The following is a 27,584-nucleotide window of genomic DNA, read 5'->3' as shown; positions in this document are numbered from 1 at the left end:
GATTTAGTGGTTCCCAAGGCGGGATAATTTTCATTGTTGCCGGGGAGAGGGGAATATTACTTCTGGAGGCCCAGCAGGCATTTTATTAAACAATTGTACCAGCTGGAAACAAATTATTGCCTTTATTCGAAACTACCATTTAGAAGTCGAATGCTTTCATTTCAGTGGGATGTAAGTGTTGGGACCAGCTAGGGTTCTCACATTGGTGGATTTCTTAGCAGGCCAACCTAAACCAAAATCTTGCGGCTGTTGGCTGCTGTTTTTACACCAAGGCTGTGATTGCTTTTAACTCAGAAACTGATTCCACTGTCACTGTTTTCTCTGTCTAAGGCTCTCAAATATTTATGAAGGCACAGAGGGAGGGAGACACACATATTGGGCACAATCCAAATGCAATATTAATGTACCTCTTCTTCAGCTCTGATTCCTACAAAACTGTGACATGTACACTCTTGCCGAAGCCTATGGGTCCCACCATGCTACGGAACAAGAGATGGGCACCATGTTTTGCAAAGGATGAAGAAATGCTGGCCATTATTCTTAAAGGCCGTGTGATCCAGAACGTGGGTCTGTTCTTGGGGGGCGAGAGGAGAGAGACATGTTCTGCTAAAAGTAGCACAGGGCATGTTATCACCTAATATATCCATTTTGTACGTTTAGTGGGAAAATAGAGTCTATCAAGACAGTGTAATTTAGAAGGGTGGAGAGAGCCACATAATTTCCAGGGCAGAGAAAAGAGTGCTCTTCGGTGCATTTTTGGTGGAACTGATCTGTTTTGGCTGTAATTTCCAGCTTCCTTTTTTTTTTTTTTTTCTTTTCTATGCATAGTCATTTTTTTTTTCTGTTTATAATGGAAAACTACAGCACAAGGCCCTGAAAGTTGAGAAAGTGGCCACTGAGAACATTCCTTATTGCTTTCTTATCTGTTTATTAGCAAAATTAAATGCCTTCCTGTCAGAAATTTAATTGACTTGGGATTATTCAAATCCTGGGGGGAAGATACATTTTGGTCATTTCATTTCTTTAAAATGTGCTGTGCCTTTTTTTCAAAAATTGATTTTAGAAAGAGGAAGGGGGTGTGGGGGAGAGAGAGAGAGAGCAAGAGAGAGAGAGAGAGAGGAACATCCACATGAGAAACATTAATCAATTGCCTCCTGCATGCTCCCCAACTGGGAATTGAACCCACAACATTTTGGTGTAAAGAATGATGCTCCACCCAACTGAGCCACACCAGCCAGTGTTGTGCTGTGCCTTTTGACATCATTTATTAAAACAAAAAAGCCCTCCATGTAATTGTGCAAGTCAGGAACCCAGATAATTTTCTCAACCAAATTGTTCTCCTTTCACCTCCCTCAGGGTCCAGCCTTTCCCTTGTCATTTCTCAAGTGAGACAGAAGTCAACTTTGAGTAAACAAGTATAAGTTGATTTCAGAGATGAAGGGAGAGGGGAGAGAGAGAACCACTGATCGGCTGCCTCCAGCATGTCCCCTATTGGGGATCCGGCTCAAAACCCAGGCATGTGCCCTGACTGGGAATTGACCCATGACCTCCTGGTTCATAGGTTCACACTCATCCACAGAACCACAACAGCGGGGCACAGGCAGCTTTTTTGAAGGTGATGAAACTGAGACAGAATTAAAATACTGTACAAGATTAATGGGGAGAGGAAGAGAGGAGGTTTGCACTTTACATTACAGATGCAAGAGGTTAGCCAGATGGAATCTCCCTTAAGCAGCTCAGAAACCAAGAGATGTTCAAAGAGATAGGGGTTCCCGCTGTTCTGAGCACAGTGAGAGAACGAAGCTAAGCATGATAGCATCACCTCAATTCTTTCTCCGTGAAACACAAACCAAATCCCAGGTGAAAGTTTGTGATCACCTTCAGCTCCATTTAATTGGGTTGGGTGGTTGGTTCCGTGAGAAGATTCTCTTCCTCTCCACCTGCAGTCCCTCCTCCACCCCAACAATGCTCTTCTCTGCAAGCAAGGGAGGTGCTTTATGCCTGCCTGTTCCAAATCAGGAGAGGAGCCCAAATCAGGTCTATTTAGGGAGCCTGCTATCAGGTCTTGGTACATGGAAGTGTACAACTATGGTAGCTCAATATGAGTGATCTCTCTCTCTCTCTCTTTCTCTCTCTCTCTCTCTCTCTCTCCCCCCTCCCTCCTTCCCTTCCTCCCTCCCTCCCCTTTCCTTCTCTCTGTGTGTGTGAGTACATGCATTTGAAATTTAACAAAAATGCATTTAAAAAATTAAGTTAATTTGTGTGCATTTTCTGCACATCCTGGTGGCTAAAACAACAGTACTTCGTTCCTTCACAGTTCTGGAGGCTAAAAATCTAAAACCAAGACGTCAGTGATGCTGTACTCCCCTGAAAGCTCTAGGGGAGCATCTGTTCTTTGCCTCTTTCAGCTTCTGGTGGCCATTGGCATCCCGTGGCTTGTGGCTGCACTACTCTAATCTCTGACTCCATCTTCACATCACCTTTTCCTCTGTGTGTCTCTATTCGGGATACTTGTCATTGAACCTAGGGTACACCCACATAATCCACATGATCTCCCCATCTCAAAATTTTTCATTTAATTACATCTTCAAAACCCTTTTTCAAATGAGGTCACATTCAAAGGTTCTGGGGATTAGGATGTGGATATACTTGGGCGGGGCACCATCTAGCCCACCAGAGTACCCTAATCTGATTGTTTGCTCATAGGAAGATATTTGGAAATAGATGCATTATAAACATATTTATTTCTTTTATGTGCCTTAATTTGTCCCAGAAATGTTTTAGGATAGATGCATAAGGTCATACATTATTTATGAAGAGAATGATGTGTACTTTAGATTGGTATTGTTCTTGCAGATACACTCTATGGTCTCTGGGGGTTGCACACCCTTTGCTGCTACCTCCTGGCACAGGGAGCGCCCAGCCACAGGAGGAAGGAGAGGATAGTTCTGCTTGTCTTGCCCGTGTTCTATCAAGGACCTCGTCATCTCAGTTTTGCCTCATCTTCTGGTAAGCAGCTCCCACAAGCTCTTTCAAAGCAATGATTCTCAGTCTTCCCGCAATTGTAGACACTCATTAATGCCTTGATGACTCATGTTCCTTAAAGGAGGTGAAGCAGAGAAATGTCTTCAACATCCCAGAATTTTCCCTGGCTACGTGACCAAAGATGAAGAGACAAAGGACTTCAACTGACCAGCATATGCTCCTTTGCCTTGCAATAGGCAGTACAGCTGGCAAACTTAAGTGAGACACGGTGACTGAGGTGTAAACGAGAACCATAGTCCCCTCTTCCACGTGCTTCTTGCCCCTGTTCCCTGAAGCTTGATGCCATTCCTCTCTTGTACGTCTTTTTTTTCCTTTTTAACTTTATTTTTATTGTTGACATTATTACAGATGTACCCATTTGCCTCCTATTTGCCCGTTTCCACTCAGCCCCTGTTCCTTTTCCCTCTGGCCATCGCCACACTGTTGTCTGTGTCTATGGATTAGGAAGATATGTTTTTTAACTAATTTCTTCACATCTTTTCATCCAGTCCCTCCTCGACGCTCTCTCTCTCTCTCGTACATTTTATTCCACAAAGGAAAGCATATTAATAAACTGAGTCAGGATCCCACTTAGGGCAAAGTCATATTTTTAACTCTAGCTCCCCACAACCGTGTTCTGGTGTGCTGGTCCTGATTCTTGGATTTGGTGATAAAGGGTGAGTGGAGCCCTTACTTAGGCCTTGAGCAATTTGCATTCAGGGTGCAGACATTCTTGGGTTTCCAATCAAAATGCCTACATTAAGTCATCAAAACCTCTCTCAGGGACACTCGCTTCTTCGATTGGCTCAATGAAATAGACTATTTATAATTGGCATCTGGTATCATAAAAGGAGTATTTCTTCAGAAACCATGGACTATACTGCTTCAGAACCTATAACCAAACCCCATCCTGTGTCTTGGCTAAGTCCTGTGTCCTCTGCTCAAGAGGTTGCAAGGGAAAAGAGGCCCGACTTCAACTTGGGTTGTACCAATCAGATTATCAGGTCCTTCTAGGAATGAGAAAAAGCAGAGGCAGGCACAGTCAGGAAAGAGCAAAGTACGTTTCCCTCTCCATTTCTTTCAGTTGCACTGGTTGAATGGAACTTAGTTCTAGGGTGCGATTGTCTGCTGGGTGAAGGTTTGATAAAAAAAAAAAAAAAAAAAAAAAAAAAAAAAAAAAAAAAAATCCATGGTCTGTCTTAGGTGGGCTTCCCTGTGGCATTAACCTGTCTGATAGCCCAGTCTGACACTTTTTCTCAGAAATGTCTTCTCTGAAGCTTATGCTTAGTGAAGTATCTCTTAGACTCAGATCCAAGAAGCATGAGCCCCGAGAGCTGCTTTGACAAGAAGAATAAAAGGTGTATGTAGTGTCTAATATATTTGTAAAACTAAAGCATAGTATAACTCCCTCTTGGAAATTTATAATAAACATTAAAAGCCTCCTTAACCTGGATTAATGTGGAGTTTCCCAAACTTATTTGACTCTAGAACTACTCTTTCATATAATACCATTTAATAGAGAGAGACATTCTGGAAAATATGGCAAGGTAGAAGATGTGTTAGACTTTCAAACAGAAGGCCTGTGTCTGACTCCCCACTCTGTACCTTTCTAACTGTTGGCATTGGGTAAGTTATTAGTGAGCCTCAATGGTGTTATATATAAAATGGGTACAAAACACTGGCCCATGTCTACCAGGGTTGGGGGAAACCGAGATATCTGTGAAAGCACTTCTAAAATAATAACAGGCTGTTCAAAATAGTTAAGTATATGTGAATCTGTAACAGGAACATGGCCCACAGACTGACTCTGTCCCACTGCCTGATTTTGTAAATAAAAGTTTTATTGTAACACAGCTATGTTTATTTGTTCACATATTGCCTATGGCTGCTATTGGACTACTATGGGGAATTGAGTCATTTTGACAGATACCATGTGGCTCAGAAAGCCCAAAATGTATATGATTTATGTCCTCTACCCCTGATTTGTAATAAGAAATCATTTACATTCAAGGATATGTTCTGTCTGTGGTAGCAGAGATGACAGATGTGCTTCACTTGGGAAAGTGGACATTGGGCAAAGCCCTGACCTGGATTCTTGTCTCAGGGGGATCAGGTGGTAAGGTCTCCAGGCCTAACAGGAATGTGGGAAATAATTACACCCAGACTTTCTCTATATAATAACTTGAGTGATGAACATGCCTGGACACTTGTAGCAAAATCCTGGAAGGTTGCCCAGTCCACCCCGAGTAGAAAGAGGAGCCAAAGAGCATGCAGCTCCAGCCTTTGGAAGGGGCAGAATGGCAGTTTGTCTCACACGCATTATGGAAAATTGTAGCTGAGAGCATAGAGTTTCTATGAGTTTTGAAAATCATTAGGATCCAAAGACAGGTATTCACTTGCAAGAGCAATTCTCAGAAGATTAACAAAGCACTGAACCATCACTGTGACGCTTCCAGACGTTGCATCCTTAGGTCCCCTCTGGTGAGCGGGCTGGTGTTCAGGACCACTGGGTCTCCACTCTCAGACTGGCCCGAACACAGTGAGATCAGTGCTCTGAACACCCACCTCAATGCTTTTCTGAAGCTCAGCACTCGAAACTCAGCTGCTTCACATTCACAGACCAAGTACGCAAACAGCGAAACCCCAAAATAAGTGGGCAATTCCTGGAAAGAAGAATGTCCTCCACTTAGTAGGTGGATGAGTAGTAGCATGATAACAGCCTTCATGCCAGGACTGAGATTGTGGTTGTATCGCTAAGGCCCCTGTTTCTGGTCTTCGCAGTTGCGAGCTGCTAACAGCATCTGGCATCCATAACTCTTGGTTGAGGAATGCTTGCAGGGCTATTTGTGGAGCCTATCTCTGAGAACACACTTAAGACACCTCATATATTTCCAGCCTTCCTCCCCACCGCGCGCGTGGGGGTGTAGGCTGCGATTATGTTTATGACGGGGAGGGATGAAATGTTTTGGAGAGTCACCATGACATTTCAATGCTCTGTTAATCTTTTGAGAATTGCTCTTCCAAGTGAATACTTACTGCTGGTCCCTACGGATTTTAGAACTCATAGAAACAGAGTAAAAATCACAACTTGGGGTTGGACCAGCTAATTATCATTCTGCCTATTTTACCCTGCAGAGCAGTCAACTTCCCTTAGCAATTTAGAGGCAAATGGATTTTGCCCCCACTTGGATGTCAAGTCCCTCTGCAATCTGGGAGCAGTTTTATTCCCCATGACTCTGGCTCTCCACTGCAGGCAGGTGGATGCATGACTGCCCCAAAGTATTCCACCCCCTCCCAGCTCCTGGCCTCACTCTGCTCCTTCACTCATGCCATTCCCTTCACCTCACGCTCCCACTCATTTTCATGAGGCCTTTCCTGACATCTCTATGTCCTTTTCTCTGAACTCCCTCAGAACCTAAGCTGTGTGCTGTTTAAATTACGTTTAATGTTTAGTTGAACTATTATCTAAAGCACACTTTTAAAAGTATATTTCACTCTCTTCTCTCCAGCAAGAACATCAGCTTCTTGAAGGCAGAGACCATCTACTTCATTTGGGCCTACCCCTCTGACCTAGTGTTAGCATATATGTAATAGTTTGTCAATAAATGCTATTGAAAATGAGAATTTTGAAAGTAGGTTTCAGGGGAGGGGGCCTCTTTGTCTAGTACATTTAGAAATACTGACACATCTCAGGGAGATATAGTGGAAGTTCAGCTTATGAGAGTTAGCTGCATTCATCCTAGGACTCAGAGGCATCTGGAAAGCCCAGGTAAGCCTTTTTACATTTGATCCAAGGAGTTTCTTGGGAAGGAACTCACCCTCAGGGAAGAGAGAGTTAAGGGTCTGGATAATTGGACAAAGCCTTAGGTACAGAGGGGATGATTCTGTCTGTAGATGGTCACCTCCCCCGTGTGTGTCCATGTCTTCAGATGCCATTCTCTCCCTTAAACAGACAGCAGTTATAGCCCTGGCCAGCTGGCCTAGTTGGTTGGAGTGTCATCCCTTACACCAAAAGGTTGTGGGTTTGATATCCGTTGGGGCAGGTACAGGAGGCAACTGATCAATGTATCCCTCTCTCACATCAATGTTTCTCTCTCTCTAAAAATCAATAAAAGCATATCCTTGGGTGAGGATTGAAAAAAAAAAAAAGGACAGCAGTTGTATTGGATTAAGAGTCCAGCCCAATCACCTCATTTTAACTTGATTACACCTGCGCTTAATACAGCTAAACTTCCAAACACCAAACTCAGTCGAGCCTTCCTTAAATGTGTTTGTAACAGCTGGCAACATCACCTACCACCTTGGTGATCATGTGGCTGACCGGGAGCTGTGCGGATCGCTTTCACACTATCGTAAAGTTGAAAATCATAAGTTGAACCGTCGTAAATCAGAGCGTGTCTGTACAAGTGAGGTCCTGGCGGAGTTCTCCCCTTGAGCCTGGAACCTGGTGGAACCTGATGGGCAGCCTGGTCCATCCTCACCTACAGCAGGAAGGCAGTGGGGGCGAGACTTAGAGGGCTGTCCCTAAGTGCTCCCGAGGGAAGTCACTCTACCCACCACTGAGCAGAGATTGTGAGTAGAGCTCTTCCCCCGCCCCACCCTCTTTCCTCCCTGTTCAGATCTCTCTCTCCCCACCTCCAAGCCCTTTCCTCTGTAGAGGGGTCTCCTGTCTCCTCACCTCTCCCAATCCCTGATGTCCCCGCCTCTCCTTCCACCCTTTCTTCCTCATTCCAGGAGCTGGGCAAGCCATTTTATTTAAGGGGAAAAAGAAACCACTTCCTCTTTTAGAGGGTGCCTCTATGTCTTTATAGTTCTACCGGCTCTGTGTTGGATTGTGCAGTTCTCAAGGAGGGTATCTTTGCCTCTGAGAATGAAGATGGCATGTGTTTGAGGATGAATTCACTGAGGGGGGCCGTGGTCTCTGCTCCCTTCCAGATTCAGAGTGATCTCTAATCTGCCCCATCCATGCTGTGGGCGAGGTAGCCCCTTGCGGCTTTACCTGGAGAGAGCAGTTTCTAGAACGTGTGAAGCCCTCCTGACCTCTCACTCTCTCACCCCCTCAATGGGCAGAGGGTAGAGATCCTAAAATGCTCCAAGTAACACAAATACCCTCTGACTGTGACAGCTCTAACCACCCCTCCCTACCCTCACCCACACTCCCCATCCACTCAGAACTGGGTGGCGGGTTAGAACCCTATGTACCTGCCTTTGGCTGGGTGGACTTTTAAATGTCCACAGTGAGCTCTCTCACACCTTTTTTATTTGGTTGTTCTCTCATCTTTTCTGACATAAATGGGAATTAGACTACTATCTGCCTTTCTGTTTTGAGGCCCTACTTGGGTGCCTGGGGAAAACCCCGGGTTAGAAAGCAGTCTATTGATTGGGACTGCCCCCCCCCCCCCAGGTGTCTCCCAGGAGGTGCTCCTGAGGACAGCTGCAAAGGCAAGCTTGCATCTGCAGCAACCACAGCCCCAGAAGATCCTGCAGAGCCAGGCCTCTGGGGACCTTGTGACTGAAACCCGAGCCTCCGCTGCTGTCACAGCCTTCTCCACGGGGTGGAGGGAGCAGGGAAGAAATGAGCTCACCCTTCCCCTCCCTGGTCAGCCTGGCTCTGCGCTGTGCCCCCGCTCAGCTCCTTGTCACCAGGCCCTCGGCGCTGGCGCTGACAAGTGGAAAAGGCTGCTGTGGTCACAAGCCTGCTAGCCAGACCCCACTTGCCGCTTTTGCGAAGTGGATAATCAGGGCATCATAGGGAACTAGACAAACAGGAAGGACAAAGGAAAGTCCTGAGATTGGGGCTGATTGTCAGGAATTGAAAAATCCTTGTTAACAGGAGAGCGTCTATGGGTGCTATGTTCTTGCATGTGTTTGTCTTACATATTTACTTACAGAGGCGGAATCATTAAGTCACGTGACCCCCTGAAGATGTTCTCAGTGGCAACAAATCTCTTAGCATGAGATTGCGTAGCAATAAAAACTACTCGTGACAGTCAGGATGCCGCTGGGCTGTGTAAAATAAATTTTAAAAAACGATGCTAAAACAGTAGGAGGCATGATAGTCTTGCAGAAATAAAAACGACAGCCTGAGATTGCTGAATCTGGATCTTCTGTTTCTGAATAATCCATGAGTTATTTTTAGCTTTTACTTTATTTATTTTGTGTGTGTGTGTGTGTGTGTGTGTGTGTGTGTGTGTGTCAAAATGATGAGAACATTGCCTTTTCTCCCAGTTCCTTCCCAGAGTTTCCCCTATTCCTGAACTCTGGAATCATTATAATGTAAAAAAAAAACAAAAAAAAACCAAAAAGAAACAAAAAAATGATATCATTATTTGATAGAGTGATAACTTGATTCAACAAGTTGGGTTCAGAATAAATGTTAGGAATGAAGGAGAAGGAAGGAGGAAACTTTAGAGATATAAAATATATTTTCATGCTCTTAGAGTTTCTTGTCACATGAAGTTGGCTGTGATTTTTGGTCTGGTGTCAGTGAGTCAAGATTGGTAGTAATATTGGCTATCTGAGTGGCCTATAATGTATGTGGCATCATGGTAGCAGCTCTTTTTCATTAATTATTCAATTAACCACCCTGTCTTTCTGAGGAGGGGTAGCATTCCCTGTTTCACTGATGAGAAAACAGAGCTTCTAAAGACCCCATGACTTACTTACCAAGATGACATGACTCGTGACTACCGGAGATTAGCCACACTATGGCTATGGTGAAATGAGCTGCTGCAAATACGTATCTTGAATGTTGGTGCGCAAGCCTTGGTGTTCTGTGGCTGCTCTCTCTCATGGTTACCCTTCCCCTTTCCCAAGAAGACACCCCTTGTGCTGTGCCCTACAGCTTTCTGTGCTTTCAAAGCCTTCACTACTTCCCAGGCTCACAGAACAGACTCAGAAAAGAGACTGGTCCTACAGGCCAATCTGGAGACCCGGAGATTAGGTCAGCATGGCCATGGACCAGTTGGAGGACTCAGAGCCTTCTCAGTTCCTGGCTTTCCCTTCCCATGCAGAGGGCGGGAGTGATGCTGCCTCTGAGGAGAAACCCTGGGCGACGCGTGGGACCAGGCTGGCATCGGCTTTTCTGAACCCTAAGGCCTTCCGTGTTCCAAAAGGAATATGAAATGTACAGGCATTAGTTTTCATCTCTACTCTGGCGAGGTTCCTATGTATTCTGATCAGGAGCACCCACTGCCGGGGGTGGGCCATTGGCATTTGCAGTCCTTTGTGCCACATTCAGAGGACGCTTCTCCCAGGCTCCCCTTCTGGGCTATCTCCATCAGCAGCAGAGGCCATGTGCTTCAATAGGAGATGTTCCAAATATGTTTTATTGCCGACACAGGTGGTGTTCAATATGCATGGGTTGGCTAGCACTAGCCTAAGGCACCTCTGCCCTCGCACAGACAAGGTTAAGGATACTGTGAGTCTGTCACTTACACCCCGATTCCATTCCTTGATACCCACTGGAAAGGAAACCGAATCCTGCTGCTAGGGTTTGGGAATCTGTGCTTCACATGAGCCTTTCTCAGAACGTGCTGGTTGGATTGTCCAACATGGCAGAGATCTGGGAACATGTGCTGTGACTGCATATGTGCCTGATTGCGTGCACGTGGGTGTTTGTGTACCTACCGTCCCCCTGGTGTGTGGAAGCTGCACACACTGTGTACCTATCGTCCCCCTGGTGTGTGGAAGCTGCACACACTGTGTACCTACCGTCCCCCTGGTGTGTGGAAGCTGCACACACTGTGTACCTATTGTCCCCCTGGTGTGTGGAAGCTGCACACACTATGTACCTATCGTCCCCCTGGTGTGTGGAAGCTGCACACACTGTGTACCTATCGTCCCCCTGGTGTGTGGAAGCTGCACACACTGTGTACCTATTGTCCCCCTGGTGTGTGGAAGCTGCACACACTATGTACCTATCGTCCCCCTGGTGTGTGGAAGCTGCACACACTATGTACCTATCGTCCCCCTGGTGTGTGGAAGCTGCACACACTGTGTACCTATCGTCCCCCTGGTGTGTGGAAGCTGCACACACTGTGTACCTATCGTCCCCCTGGTGTGTGGAAGCTGCACACACTGTGTACCTATTGTCCCCCTGGTGTGTGGAAGCTGCACACACATAGGCTGAAAGAAGGTCAGCGGCACCGCTTGGCATGCAGTGACGTCAAAGAGTCACTTAAAATGCACCATGAAGATAAGCAAATGCTGTAAATCAGGACTTTCATTTTTCCTGGGAAAAGCTGGTCATTAAACATTTATCTACACACTCCTGCCTGTGGTCTGTGGAGGCTGCTTGAGAATGGCCAGATTGGTTTAGGATGGTTTACAATATCACTAACATAAATCAACTTGCTTGCTCCTATTTTTAGTCCATGATGATGCTCCAGAAAGGCTTTAATATGTCTTATAAGAATTATAAGGGGTGTGTGTGTGTATTTACAAACAAGGTGTAAAAATGAAAAAAACAGCACACACTTATTAGAGAATAAGACAATACAGAGAGGCAAAAATGCTGAAAAAACACCCTTAGTTCTACCCTCCAAAGTAAATAAGTTTTAAAATATAATTTTTAATATATTTTATTGATTTTTTACAGAGAGGAAGGGTGAGGGATAGAGAGTTAGAAACATCGATGAGAGCGAAACATCGATCAGCTGCCTCCTTTACACCCCCTACTGGGGATGTGCCCACAACCAAGGTACATGCCCTTGACCAGAATAGAACCTGGGACCTTTCAGTCTGCAGGCTGATGCTCTATCCACTGAGCCAAACCAGTTAGGGCTAAAATATAATTTTAGGAAGTTACTTAACCAAGTTTAAAGAAAGTAAAAAAAAAAAACAAACCAAAAAACCCGGTCTTCTTGATTACGTTGAGATGACCCTATCCTTGTGGAAGGCCAGTTCGAAAGGTTAATTTTCAGGCTCTCATGATCACTTAAATTAGTCATGGTGTCCACAAAGAAAACCTACTTTTCCACAAACGTAACAAAGTGCCAGTTGCCCTCCCCTTGTCTGAGACTCCAATGTCCAAAAAGTTATGATATTTGCTACTTCGGTGTATTAGCTGGCGCTTTAGGGGTTATGAAATAATAAGCTACAGTTTCCTCCATATGAGCTCCCTGAGAAACTGTCCTCTGAAATGAGTTCAGTCCTTGGAATCATTTAAACACAAAGACCTCTTCCAGCTGCACCACGAGAAAGTCAGCAATAATTGGGGTGCATTTGAGTATCCACAAAGTGCAACTGTCAGGATCTGCTTGGGATAAGAAGCACACATTGAGATGTGTTTGCTTTGGAAACAAGACTATTTTAGAAAGAAATTAAGGATCCAAATGTAATAGAAGAAGCAGAGACAAGACTCTTCTTATTAAGCAACACTTGTAACTTGTTACCCCACATTTTGATGCTGTCACACTATAGGTTTGGGTTGAACACCCTGTACCTGGCACTGCTTAAGTAATAGCAATATATCCAACTGGCCAGCCGTAGGCAGGACGATCATCTCGGTCCTGAAGCTCACCCACAAGAGGCCATGGAAACAGCCCTGATGGCTTATTTAGAGTCATGTTCGTGCATATTTCAGACCTTTAAACTATGTATAATTTTTCCATTCCAGAACTTCAAGATGAATGTAAGTCCCTAACAATAGCATAACAATATTCGAGGCTGTTGGAATTATACAGAACTCAGAATTGAGGTCCCTACCCTCATGTTCTCTGCCTTCTGATGAAGGATATAGGGTAAGCATCGATTTTTTCAGACCTAGGAGAGCCAAATCGCAGAGCAGGTGTTATAAAACCCTTGCTAAAGTGCTTTCATTCACCAAGAGTGAGCCCTATGTAAACTGTGGCCTCTGGGTGGTTATGATGTGTCAATGTAGGTTCATCAGTTGCAATAAATGTGCCCCTCTGGTGCAGTGTTGATACTGGGGAGGCTGTGCGTGTGGGAGCAGTGGGTATATGGTAATTTTATGTGCTTTCCCCTCAATTTTGTTGGGAACTGCTCTAAAAAAATTAAAAGATTTCATGTTCTAAGGAACCATTACCATGATGGGACAAATGAAATGCCTGGGCTGTGACATTTCTGGCAGACACCTGGAATGCCAGGCCCTGAGTAGTATGTATTTGGGTATGTGCTGGACCTGGAGTCATTAAAAAATAAAGGAAAAGGAAGGAAGGAAGGAAGGAAGGAAGGAAGGAAGGAAGGAAGGAAGGAAGGAAGGAAGGAAGGGAGGAAGGAAGGAGGGAGGGAGGGAGGGAGGGAGGAAGGAAGGAAGAAGAAGAGAGGGGGGGAAGGAGAAAGAGGAAGAGGAGAGGAAGGAGGATGAGGAAGAGTAGGAAGGAGAAGGAGGAGGAAGAAGGAAGAGAAAAGGAAAATAGAAGAGACATCTGAAAGCCTTTCTTTCCAATAAACATATCAAGGGTTTTTAGTTAAAAGTGGTGTGTGTGAGAGGCTGTGTTTTCATTATGGTTTCTCTGAGAACATTGGTTTAGGAGAGTGAAGGCAAGAGAGAAGCATGAAAGAGAATATGATTGTCAAAGGAAAACTAATTTGATTAGTGCTGTTTTGTGTGTTTTTTTTAACTGTAATGGTCAATTTTGGGAATATTATTACAGCCAGAAGCACCCCTCCGGTGGATATATTATACTCTAACCTAGAAATTGCTGACATCAACACTCAAAACAGATGGTGGTTTCTAAACTGATTTAATAATAGAATCCAGAGTGATCACACAAAAGAACTTCAACTACTAGACCAGTTTAATCAGAGTGATGCTCAGAAGGCGTAATAGTGACAGACAGTTCCAGTCATGTGGGAAAGTACTCACAATCTAGTAATCCTGGAAGATTATTATAGAAACAGAAATTACCTGGGCATCCACTGGGTTTATGGTTAGAAGATAGATCAAATCATGCTGAGAGGAAGTCATGACATCTGCTAAGTACTTTGAACTTGGGCCAGAAAAACATACATCTCTTTTTGGTTACCATTTTCTCCAAGATGGCTTTGATAGGACTTACTGCTTTTAAGTGTATTCTTAATCAGACAAGAAAGAGGTGCCAAGATTTTAGTACAATGTTCAAAGATACTTTTGATAGAAACATGTAGGTACTAAATTTCTCTTCTGCTAGATGTGGGGCAAACTGAAACACCTTTGTGTTGGATCCACGGAGACTAGGAGAGACAATGGGGGGAATCAAGGTACTTCAAGCAGTGGATAGTTGAGTCCACCATATTCAGAGACTCTGAGGCGGCAGGGCATTGCAGGGTGGCGGGGCTGGGGTGTTTTGTAGAAGACCACAGCACCATGATCCCTATGGCACTTTGAGGGGATTATGTAGACCAGGGAATAAAGGAACTTGACTGACTACAGACTGAGGATCAGGTTCTCTCCCATCTTCCCCAGGCCCAACGACATGCTTTATAACCAGGGTAGTTAAACAGCTGCCCAAGCATCTGTATCAAGTTCTACCTTCACCTGCTTTCTCCTGCTCCCTTTCCTAACCAGGTATGACCCATTTCCTTCCCTGTGGTTGAGCTCTTGTCCCTGATGTGAGACTACTACCTGTCGCAGTAGACTTGTCTAAGAAAGCTTTAACTCAGCGTTTCTCAACTCTGACTGAGAATTAGAGTCACCAGGGGAGGATTTTAAACATAACGATCTCCATACTTCTAATGTGGACTCAGCTGGTATGGAAATGGTTGATTGGAATTAGATTAATGCATAGCCCAGGTGATCCCAATGTATTGCTAATGCAGAGGGTCATTTCTAAGCTGAATCTGTATCTGGGTTCTGTGTAAGGTTTATCTTACCCTTCTACTGTATGGACTTCTATTGTATTGACTCTCCATTTTGCCTGGGTTCTGATCTTGGATAATTAGTTTTCTTGTCTCCTAACATACTGCCTCCTTGGCCTCTAAAACTTGCATTCTCCTACGCAAACCTTCTTGAATATGGCTTTTCCGGAGAAAAGCCCAATCATGTCAAAAGGCATTTTAGTGGAACCTTGGCTTCTAGTGACCAGGGCATGATGTTCTGGTTTCTTCTTCAGTTTCTGGCTGAGACACTACACAAAGAGAACATGTAGCTGTGGGAGCATCTGGGATCACAACCCCATGGGGTAACAGCAGTTCTTCAGGCTTCTTGCCATCTCCATGGGTCCTAGAGCTCTGGATCCAAGAGGGAGCTGGAAGGGGTTGTGGCTCTAAAGTTCCCCAGCTCAGAGTCAGCACCAAACTTTATACACTTCGGACAGGTGGATAGACCGGCTGATCAGAGATCACACTTGGTCTTAGTGAAATGTACTACCAATGGAGGCAAAGTTTGGTTTCTGAAGTGTCTATCCTGTACTGTGGGACTCCTTTGTCTTGTCTAAACTTCATTTCATGGTTGAGGAAACAGAAAGGACAATTTGTGGCTTACAATGGAATTTAGAAACAAGGTAGAATGCTCATAAACTTTTATTGGATCTCACAAATACCTTTGCCACTCAATGTCTTTTATCCTCAGGCACCGTCCTGGGCATTGCAGTTAAAATAAACAAAAAAGGGGTGGGGATAAGAACTTTCCACATCTTAACAACTTCGGTTAAAACCTTCAGGAGTCCTGGTCTCTTGCAAGTGAGAGGTTTAAGAAAAGTTTAGAAGTTGTGAAATCTTCCTTTGAAATTCATTTGCCTTTGAACATATTCTTTTGCCTTGAAAAGGAGAGTCACCTATATTACCCAAAGCTAGGGCTGATTGGGAGAAATGTTCAGTTCTGCAAAGCACACTTGGTGTTTCGTAGAATTATTTCTTTTTTAAACGTTTTTGCAGTATAGATTGATGTTTTCCCAGAGCTCAGGTTCTGCAATCTGATGTACCACCCCTAGGTTATTAATCTTAAATATAGCCCTAAAAACCTGCATTTGGGGGAAAAAAACACAACAAGATAAACAAAACCTAACTTTCAAGTACATTTATAAGTAAAGATGTCCTCAAAAGGTATTGAATCATGCATTTGCTAGCCTAAACAGAAATATTATTTAAAGCAGCTTGGTTCATTAAATTTTTTGTTCATTATACAATTTATAATAGTTTTCTAGACTTGCCCCCCCCCCTTTGTAGTTACTGGTAGGGTGGTGATGCTAATTTTTCAAGACACTGGAATGGGGATTTAAAATAAAATATGGCTTTAGGCTGCCTAGCGAAAGTCAATGAAATCAATAGGAAGCTCCTATATTTGCATTCTGAGCTTTGGAGCTCAGGAGATGTCAACACATATACATTTCCCAGTAATGAAACTTTGTAATGAAAGATAATCAACTGCAATGCAAATGAAATGAACTCAGATTTGGGAATGCAAAGCAAATCCTATATCCCATGGAAAATTAACCGAGTCAATAATCTAATTTGAAGCTCTAATGTGAGAACAATGCACTTGAGAACAGACTGCCTTCTCAGGTGCTTACCCCATGGAGGTGGCCAGCTTTCTAAGCTTTACTATTGGCTAAATGCTGCTGCTCTTATCTTTAATGAGGGTGCCATTGAGTTTATAGTACCCACTCATGAAATGTTGGCTTCCATAAGACTTTGTGCAAAAAGCACAAAACTCTAAGCTCACATAACAGAAGAAGGGAGGAAAGGCTCCTTCTCAGCCAAACTCAGCTACCCGCCCCCCCCCCCCGCTCCCCCCGCCCCCTCCCTCCCCCCGCACACACAGAGCAGCTCCCCCTTTTCTCCCTCCATCTTCCATCCAGCCTTGGGCAGCTTTTCTTACTTTTCTTGAATCACAGATAATCTCCCTTAGCCCCAATGTCTCTGAAAATGAGGTATTAGCCCTGCATCTACCCTTCAAAGTGGAACTCCCTTCCATGATTCCATGGCCTTTTATGCTTCAAAGGCCCCCTGAGAGGGAGGCCACCTGCAGAGCACTCTTCCTTTCCAGTGTAAAACTGGTTCCTGTGCTTACAGGGTGCCTCACCTTTCGTCATGTATTTTTAGGAGTTGCCTGCAATCAGTGGGTCCAAGATGTTTTTCTGGCTCTTTTGATGAAGCACCCTGGTGCCAGGTTGAGCTTGCAGTTGAACATGTAGGTCTGGAACTGAGAGATCACAGCTGGAGACATGGGTTTTAATCATCCTCAGGGAGCTATTAGCTGACATCATTGCAAAGAGTAAGATTGTCAGCCAATGAGGTGGAAAAATGGAAACAAAATTCCACAGCTCCCTGAATCCTCTAAAGGTAAGGCCTGGTCTCCTGCATGGGAGATGGGGTGTGGGGGGAAGGTGGGGGAGAGCAGTTGGGAAGCCACACCACATAGAGAATGCTTATGGCATAGAACAAGGATGTGATGCAGTTTTGTGCAGGTTTTCCTGAGTTAATGAGGAATACGGGTTATTACGCCTTTTGAAGAGCATTCTGGAGGCAAACAAAGCCTTCTGCAGAAGCTAATTTATAAAGATTTATAGACTTGGTACTGAACAACTGCACTTAGAGTAAATGCATAAGGGAGATAAAGACTTAGCAATAATGGCCTGGAAACAATAAGGGGCCGCCATAGCACAGTTGGTGTGATTTGTGGTTCACAAACCACATGTGGTATATACAGTGGGATTGAGACTTGAGATGAAGGGAGACTGTTTCTGAAGCCATACCAGTTAAAGGTTATCCCTTCCTGCCCTACCCCCAGTTCCTTAGAGGAAAAAGAATTGGAGGCATGTGTCAAAACCCACTATGTAAACTTTATAGTTCATTTTGTATAAATAATCATAGTATGTACTGTAAACCTAATCTAGGTTGCCATATTTAGCACAAAAAAAAAAAAAAAAACAGGCTGCCTAGCTACATTTTAGATAAACAATAAATAATGGATTTAGTGTATGTCCATCCCATGCAATAGTCATCCTGTATTTTATAGGACAATCGTAAACTGAATCTAATTCACATTAAAGTCATATTCAACATCTCAACAAAACCTACTGTTCTCCTCACAAGGACTGAAGTTGAAGGCCCCCTGGGGACTGCTGCTGTCCTCTGAACTGACATGGTGCCCTCAGTATGTCCACCACATTGTTTGTAGTCTAATTTTTCTATAGTCTCCATTCCCTCGTATATCAATGGATTCTCACCTCCCAAACCTGCTAGACATTGTATATCTTTTTCTATTGAACCTTTTTCTTCAAGTTTTTTTCTCTTCCCTCTACCCAGTTCCTTACCACTTGGCTTTTCAGATAGCTGCTTGCTTTCCAAAGTAACCTTCCTCTCATTGGCAGATTTCCTCTGTTTCACACCTCACACCTGGGAGCCAGCATCGCCCACTTCCAAGTTACAGCCCAACTTTGAGGATCATGGCCAACACAGTGCTATGCATCCTACTTACTCCAATTAGCAAGACAGACAGATCTCATAGACCCTCTCTAACTATTCCAGTCAAGAATTGCGTGCCCAAGGTAATCCAGATGAGGCAAGAAGTTCCTCTTATGGAGCACTATTTCTTTAAGGCTGAGTTGTGTAAGGTGTTCACAGTGATGGGTGCTTGGGCAGGCCCTGCAGGGAGTGAGGTGCCATGTAATGAGTTTGTACAGGTACAAATCCTCAAGGCTGAGGCCAAACAAGGCCCCTTTCAGTTTTTGGCATCACCTGGTTAAAGGCAGAGGTACATCGAAGAGTATTTTTACACTACTTGATTTTATCAATACTAGGATTTGTGGGGAGGGGCATTGCACAATTTTCTTAGGAGCTCTAGACTAAAGCTCAAAGCCTAATTCCAAAGAACGCTTTCATATTTATTCACCCTGAAATAAAAAGATTTTAATCTGAGCTGACACACTCAACATTTCATTAGCACTGAAATCATGTAAAATCAATCCGTGTCACCAATATTGCTTATTATAGAGAAGGAATTTAAAAAATGCAACCAAACAGTGGCAGATTTCACCCAACGGGTATGGAGAGGGAAAGACACCTTCCTTCCCTACTGATCCTTAATTTCCCCAAGTCACTCAGAAGCTGCTCTCCCTGGTTATCTCTGAGCTGTTATCTCAGCATTTCTTATGACCTGGAGCCCTAAGAGCTCTGTTCTTGGTCCTCAGCGGCATTTCCACCCCTCCCCAAGCTGGCAGTGATAAATGCCTCGTCTGTTTTGACCAGAGGTTATTTCTCCCAGAGTCCTGCTGAACTGTTCCTTACCAGTTCAAGTACCTGGGTCTAGTTTTTGCAGTGGCCCAGGGTGGGTTGGATCTGGGCAGGATCGGGGCGAGCTCCAGGAACCACTCCCAGCTAGTTAAAACATTATTTCCATGTGAGCTAATGCCATTCCTCCAGCTCTTCATGGAAACTGCTCAGCATTATCTAGCAACATCTGGAATGACTCTCTCTTTTCCCTCAAAGCGTGAACACTGTCAGAGACTCTTACTTCATGTGACTATCTGCCCTGTAAATGTGATTATTGGTGTGACTACATTAATCCACGTGGACAGATGAGTTTGTACACGTAAAATCCTCGAGGCGGAGGCCAAACAAGGCCCCTTTCAGAAATAGATTTTTGCCACCCTTCAGTCCTTCTGGGTCACAGCTATTTTTACAGCAGTGCTGCAGCCTGGAGTTTTGGGAACAAGCCAAATGTTTTGGGTGTGTCTGTGCAGATGCAAAGATCTTTGGGAAAAAGGCAACACAAGGAAACAATTTTCCTTCCCTTGGTTTCTAAGCATTTCTGTTCATTGGTACCATGTATGTGATTGTTGTGCTAGATTGTTTTACATTTGGGGTTGTAGACTGTATTTTAATATTCTCTTTAATCTTGCTTTTCGGTCCCTCTCAAGTCCTTTATTCTGCTGCCAAATCACTGACCTGTCTAACCTTTGCTGCAGGGATAAACTCTGACCTCCATGGAAATTCCACCATCTCAGGAAAGGAAAACGTTAGCTCCAGCCAATTCAGGAATCTTGCAACAATGGGAAGCCAAAATGAAATTTTTATTGGAATAAGGCATTGTCAATAGGTTTACTCAAAATGAATATTTTAAAGAATTTCTTTTGCTAAAAAAATTGTCTCTAGCATTATTATTTTAAAATATGTAGCTTTAGATGGTATATGGAAGTAGACTTCAAAAAATCATAAAATAATAATAAATTCAGTGTTTTTCATAGTACACAGATCCTAGACTCAAATCCTAAATTTTTTTAGTAATGATGATGGTTCTTAATATCACTAATATGAAAAGCTACTTTGTGATTTATTTAGTCTCTTCTCTTCTCTATCTTCCCACTCCCTTCTCAATTCTGAAGGGCATTTTCAGTCACTAAATATATTGTGATATTGATTTTTCAAACTTTTAATTCCATGGGCTGTGGAGGGTTTATTAAAAATGGTCATGATTCCAAGCACCATAGAAATAGTATTCTCTCTCTCTCTCTCTCTCTCTCTCTCTCTCTCTCTCTCTCTCTCATCAACTCATACTGTTACACTTACCTTCCAAGGTGTTGTTTGATTTCCAGAAAGAATTTATATATCAGTCTGAGATCAGAGTCTTTAGCCAATATGAAATGTGAAATAAAAATCTACAGGGCTGCCCTAGCAAGTTTGGCTCAGTGGATAGAGCGTTGGCCTGTGGACTGAAGGGTTCGATTCTGGTCAAGGGCACATGCCCAGTTTGTGGGCTTGATCCCCAGTAGGGGGTATGCAGGAGGCAGCCGATCAATGATTCTCTCTCATCATTGATGTTTCTATCCCTTTCCCTCTCCCTCTCCCTTCCTCTCTGAAATCAATAAAAATATATTTTTAAAAAATCTTCAGTGCTTAAATTCAGACTCTGGGTAAAGTTGTCTGCTATTGGTACAGGGACGGTGGAAGAATAGAATGGAGCTTCTTTCCAGATGCAGCGTCTGAGGGCCTTTAGAGTATGGAGTGAAATTACTATTAGCTGGCTGGTAAAATGAGTCAACAAGTAATTTCATGACCCCTCTTCTCTCCAGCAAAAGCAGAAGAAACAACCAAACAAATATCTATATTGAACACCTATTATAAGCTGTGAGATATTTCAAAAGGTAAAGACTGGATTCTTACCTTGTCACCCAGAGAGCTGATCTAAGTTCAGGTGAACCTGGAGCCTGGCAAGAACAAGTCCTCCACCCAGCCTGTGTGGCTCAGTGGTTGAGCATCGACCTATGAGGCAGGAGGTCATGGTTCCATTCCCGGTCAGGGCAAAAGCCCAGGTTGCGGGCTCAATCCCCAGTGTGGGATATGCAGGAGGCAGCCATCAATGATTCTCTCTCATCATTGATGTTTTTCTCTCCCTCTCTGAAATCAATCTATACTAATAATAGAGGAATATGCAAATTGTCTGGGACACTGTCACAGTAACAGTAATGACCAAACAACAGGCTGAGTGAGGTGACCAGGCCCGCAGGAGGGGTAGTGAGGGACAACCAAATGACAACAGCAGGCTGCATGGGGCAACCAGGCCAGCAGGGGGGTGGCAGTTGGGGGAGACCAGGCCGGCAGGGGGGACAGTAAGGGGTGACCATGCTGGAGGGGGGGCAGTTAGGGGTGACCAGGCTGGTGGAGGCAGCAGTTGCAGGCAACCAGGCCGGTGTGGGGGAGGGGCGGCAGTAAGGGGTGACCAGGCTGGCAGGAGCGGCAGTTAGGGGCGATCAGGCCAGCAGGCAGGTGAACAGTTGGGAGTCAGCTGTTCTGGATTGTGAGAGGGATGTCCCCTGAGGGGTCCCGGATTAGAGAGGATGCAGGCTGGGCTGAGGGGAACTGCCCCCTCGCCCCCGTGCACAAATTTCATGCACCGGGCCTCTAGTAAAAAATATATTTAAGAAAAAAGAAAGAACAAGTCTACCTTTGACTGAGTAGGCATCACAATGACCACAGTTTCTTGGGGAGCTTGTTGAAAATGTACATCATCCCCTGAGGTTCTGATTTGGTTAGTAAGATGCAGGGCCCAGGAATCTGCCTTTTTATGAACATCAATGGTTTCTAGATGTGCAGGAGTCCAGCTCCAGCGGGTCCAGGGGTCCCCAAAGGTGTGGATGGAGTCGGCGAAGAAGGAATGACACAGAGACAGCGTTCAGTTGATCAGCAGCCTAGCCAGGATCCCCAGCCAGGATCTCCAGCCAAGTTCTGGTCTGGATCTCCAGAGAGGTTCTGCTTCAGATCTCCAGCCAGGTTCTGTGTCCATGTTCTCTTGCTAGGTTCTCCAGGTTTTCCAGCCAGGTTCTGTAGCCATGTTCCCTCGCTAGGTTCTCCAGCCAGGTTCTGTCCAGGTTCTCCAGCCAGGTTCAGTCACCAGGTTCTAGTCAGGTTCTCTTGCCAATTTCTGTAGTCAGGTTCAGTCCAAGATCTTTTGCCATGTTCTCTCCAGCGAAGTTCTTCTGTCTGTAGGTTCTGTGCCTAGGTTCTGTCTTCTTAGTTCTGTGTTCTAAGTTCTGTATTCTAAGTTCTGTGTCTTGCTGTCTTACTACATCTGTATTTATACCAGTTGATTCAATCCTACCAATCTCTATTACAAAGGTTAGGGCGTTTCTTATCTCCATTCCAGGGAGTAAAGATTATGTAGCTTAAGCACGATTGTTCGTAGTTAAAGTGATTAATTACCCGCCTGGCACTTAGTTAAGAGGTTTTATTCCCTCCCTAACTTCAGGGGGAAATCCCTACCTGGGGAAACAACCTTTCTCAGAGAGGAGACCTTGGTTAAAACACATAGTGCCAAGAAGGTGAGCAAACATATTAAGAACAATATGCCATATATGCCAGGTCCCTTGAAACAGCAAGGATGGACCGGCTCCCGGCATAGATGCAACCTATCAACGCTGTCCTCATTTACACCCAGTTTCATTTGTTAAGAAAATGTTAGGCAGGAGAGATGGACCCCCACTGATGAGATTTGCTCAGAGTTCATGCGCTGAAAGCTAGTCGTGAGGGTTAATGGGTCTGCAACCATATGTACTTAAATTTTTAATTGTATTTACATATAAATTTGTTATATATAGACAAATTTTATTTAAAGTTGGAAAATATTAATGCTCCTTAGTAGAATTATTTTTGTACCACATGAGAACTATTTTTTGGGGAAAAAAATCCATCAGGGAACTGTTTCTCCAATTCTTTTAGCTAGATTTAAAAAATCATTCAAATATTTTATAAAGATTTCTTATGGCAGAAAGCCTTCCTGTTGTATGCATATAAGGAAGTGTGTGGCTGCAAGGAATATATGGGCTGTGTATATAAATGGGAGAGGAGAAGGAACAGAGCTCCACATAGTTTTAATTTGGCCGTTCGCTCCTCCATCAGTGCACAAAGTATGATTGTCACAACTGCGTGTGGGAGGAAGTTAAAGCCCCCGAAAGAGAGGTGTCACATTCTTGACACCAACATCTCATTTCAAAAGCTCAGCAGCAGCAGTCCTATTTTCAGAATTTCTAAACTGGCGTAGATTTGAAGTGCCAGCTAGTTAGAGAAGCGAGGCTATATTAATAGACTCAGGTGGTGGGACCCAGAGGCATTGACTTGTACATTATAAATAAGACCCTTGGTTTTCAAAATGGTCTCCCATCCACCTGCAGCCTCCTACACTTTCTACAAATTGGTCATAAATCCTCAGGTTCCTATAATGAGGACATTGCCTTCCACTTCAAAAAAAAAAAAAAAGCCCTTGAGATACGTTAGCACATGGACCGCAGTCATGCTAACTAAGCCCAAGAAAGAGACCTCAGACCTTACCTCCTAATATTCTTATTCAGTGGGTCTAAGTGAGGCCAGGCCTGTGCATTTTAGCAATCATTCTAACCCATGGGCTTTCTGATGGGGTAGCCCCTGGAGTGCAGTTTGAGCCCTTCTACATCGGTATGCATGCCTGGGTCCAAAACTTCCCCAGAGGGAGAGGGAACTCTGGGCCCATCACTCATGGGAAGTGCAGGGAATATGGACACTGGGGTGTAACAACACCTCCTTCACTCCTCTTCCCAGAATTGGCCTCTAACCATCATCTGACCTGGGCAGATGTTTAAATTATAGAAACACATGACACAGAACAGAGCAAACTCTTCACCTTCTTAAGGGCAGCGTGGGCAAGATCACAGGGTGGGATTGCTTTTTACTGGAGGAGGAGGGTTTGAAGCCTTTACGTTTATAACTCAGTGAATAAACATCCCTGGTGTTTATTCTGGAGAATGGAGATGGGCAGCAGAACAACCTCCCTGGATACCTGGGGGCCCCCACCGCTCATCTATTCTTCACCAGGAGCACCCACCCTCTGAGTCCTGAGGGCGCAGACACTTCTCTGTGAAGATGATTGTGATTGAACTTGTGGCCAAGAGTTTGGGAAGTCTGCCGGGGAGACTTTCTGGGAGTGGTGAGGGCCTCAGAACATGGGCTGGTCCTGGGTCGGGAGGAACGGCCCTCCCTGGCCAAGGTTGAGGTGCCAGGAAGAACTGAAAGCTGGATGATCTCGAGTGAGGGATCACCTGGGAGAAGATGCGGGGCTCTTCCCTGGAAAGTAGAGGGGGTATCTCAGCCAGAGGGGAGTGGGCGCGGACCTCACTCCTGGCACAGGGAGCTCTTGGGTCTACCTGGAGCCTGTGTCGGTACCCATGTACACTCCCAGTTGCCACTAAGTGCTCCAGTGGAACAAAATGTGGTGTCCTCTGATACGTTTACTCCAACGCTAACACCAGTGGTTTGTATGCTACGGTTGTACCAACAGGCCTCATTTGGTTTACATGTAAAGATCTCTTACTTGTGCACATAACTTATTGTAAAGCACTCAGCTGATTACACGTTTGAAATCAGAGTTGGGTCCAATTATAAAAAAATGGGAAAAATTAACTTTTCCTTTTGATGAGGCTATCATACCCTGCAAGTAACTTCTTTGGTTTAAGAAGTAAACGGCCTGATAGGAGAAAATGGTTAACTTGTTCTGTGGACAGCAGGCATTGTCTTAGGTGCTGGGGGAAATGGGAATTAAAAGGTTGTGATTAGTGGAAAAGGTTTAAAAGCTCTTCCGCATCTGAACATTAGTCTCAAAGATGAAGAAGTCAACACGGGTTTGTGATTTGTTCAGATAGAACAGCTGACAGAGCTCAGGTGCTGGACTCCGGGCCACGCTCTTCCTGCTGCCCCCGGATGCTCCCTGCTGAAGCCACAGATGATCAATGGAGAAGACATGGGGAAATCATCCAGACTTTTGGTCCTAATTTTACAAACACGGCTATGGGGTTGGAGAAGAGATGGAAGGGGAGAAACTGCCATTAGGCAGAGCAACTGGGAGCAGGATTAGTGTCAGCAGGAGAGCTGCTCAAAGTGCTCTAGGGAGGAACCTCTCTGGGGAGAGGGACTCAGAGAAGGTGTTAGGAGGGAATACCAGCTGGAAGGACCTAGAAGAAAGAAAGGGACATAGAAGTCAGATGGGGAAGCAAGGGAGGAGCAGGAGCCAGAAGCTGTGGAATGCTTGAGACTTGTGGTGCACAGATAAGGCTGAAAGGCAGCTAGAGACCATTGTATGTCAAGCTAAAGGTGTGTCAGTGTGTGCTACTAATGTTCTTAAACAAGTGTACTTGATCAAGCCCAGTGGGGTTTTTTAATCTTTTAAAATATATTTGTATTGATTTCAGAGAGGAAGGGAGAGGGAGAGAGTGATAGAAACATTAATGAGAGAGAATCATTGATGGGCTGCCTTCTGCACACGTTATACTTGGGATCGAGCCCGCAACCCAACCCAGGTATATGCGCTGACCGGGAATCAAACCATGACCTCCTGGTTCATAGGCTGACGCTCAACCACTGAGCCACGCTGGCTGGGTCAAGCCCAGTTACTAGGAAGATTAATCTGGAAGCAGCAGACAGGGTGGATTCACGCAGAGCAGGAATGGAGTCAGTGACATAATGCAATTCTTGCCATCGTAAAGGGAAGTGTTTATGAGGGCCTGGACGAGGGCAGTAGCAATTATGGCCTTTGGGACACATGGACTGGAAGTGAAGCTGGGCCTGGTCAGGGAAAATTATGAGTTTGGTTTTGGACCTATTGCGTTTGAGCGGCTGGCAGGCTGTCTCCAGGGGCATGTCCAGCTGACAGCTGGAAACACAAACCTGATGGTAGAAGCACAGAACCTACGGAGCTGCCTGCATTTTTAGGGTCAGGAGGAGAGAGAGGAGTGAGGGAAAGAGGTGGAAGAGGGGGCATCCATGTGTGAGGGACGCAGCCGAAGGAAGCCAAGGAATGGAAGGATTGCAGAGGAGGGAGCAGTAAACAGTGTTCTGGGGCTCATGATTCTGGGGATTGGGGTGTAGTTGGTGCTAGTAACGCAGGCAGAGGACACAATACCTCAGAACCTAGGCTTGGAAGGAAGGATCTTTAAAATATACATGCATTCACTTCGTTACTGTAGGAAAGACAGGCCCGCGTATCAGGGAAGTCTGAGGAGAGAGCACGGAGAATGAAGATGTGAGCCGGCTGGGTCCATGAGAATGCCAGGGAGGACGGAATGAAGAACAGCAGACAGCACATGCCTTGGCACAGAGAGGCCGCTTTTCCTTTAGGACAGGATGGAAGTTGCTGGTGAGAGTACAGAGGAGCGAAGTTAAAAGACAAAGAATGTTGGTTAGTTTCATTTGGGATGATAGAAAAGCTCTGGAAATGAATAGCTGTGATGGTTGCACAACATTATGGATGTACTTCGTGCCACTGAACTGTACACTTAAGAATGGTGCCAATGTCCCTGGCTGGTGTGGCTCAGCGGGTTGGGCATCCTCCCATGCCCCGAAAAGGTTGCCAGTTTGATTTCTGGTCAGGGAGTGACCCGCACGCCTGGCTTTCAGGCTTGCTCCCCAGTAGGGGGCGGGCAGGAGGCAGCAGATTGATGTTTCAATCATATGTCAATGCTTCTCTCCCTCCTCTCCAAAAAATCAGTACAAATATTTTTTAAATGGTGAAAATGGTAAATTTGATGCTAGGTGTATTTTCCCACAATAAAACAGACACAGAAGGGATGCCCTTCATCTTCCAGTTAAGTAGACGAGAGGGCCAAGTGCTGTGAGGTGGACCTGAGGTGGGGGCCTCGGAGGGGGAGTTGTAGGGAGAAGAGCACCCGCATCAGGCAACCCCACCAGAAGCCCACGAGAACTGAACGCCAGATGGCCCAGTTTTAGGGCTGATGTGAGTGAGCTCTTTCTCTCAGTAAATCTTAATCTTACTATGTCCATTGCTTATAATTTGTCAATAATTTCCCATTTCTCTGACGATAAAATTCTAACTCTAACAGTACTTCCCAGGCCTGGCATGAGCTGAACCATCCCTGCCTCACTATCCCTGATCCACACCACACTTCCCCTCAAACTCCGGAGCCACACAGCCCCTCTCAGACGTGCCAGACACTTCCCTGCCCAGGGCATCTGCCTGTGTTGTGGGCTCTGATTGCCCCCCTCATCCTTCAGTTTGAATGCGCCTCCCAAGGAAGGCCTTGAAGTGGCCTCCCCTCCGCCACTGTCCTTGATCACAGCACTGGGTCCCTTCCTTCCTAGCACTTGTCATTGTGGGGCAGGGTAGGCATGTGTGTGTTGACTTGTTCATTTGCTGT

This window comes from Myotis myotis, unplaced genomic scaffold, assembly GCF_014108235.1.
Source record: "Myotis myotis isolate mMyoMyo1 unplaced genomic scaffold, mMyoMyo1.p scaffold_m19_p_2, whole genome shotgun sequence".
NCBI lineage: Eukaryota > Metazoa > Chordata > Mammalia > Chiroptera > Vespertilionidae > Myotis > Myotis myotis.
Note: the sequence above shows the minus strand (reverse complement) of the source record.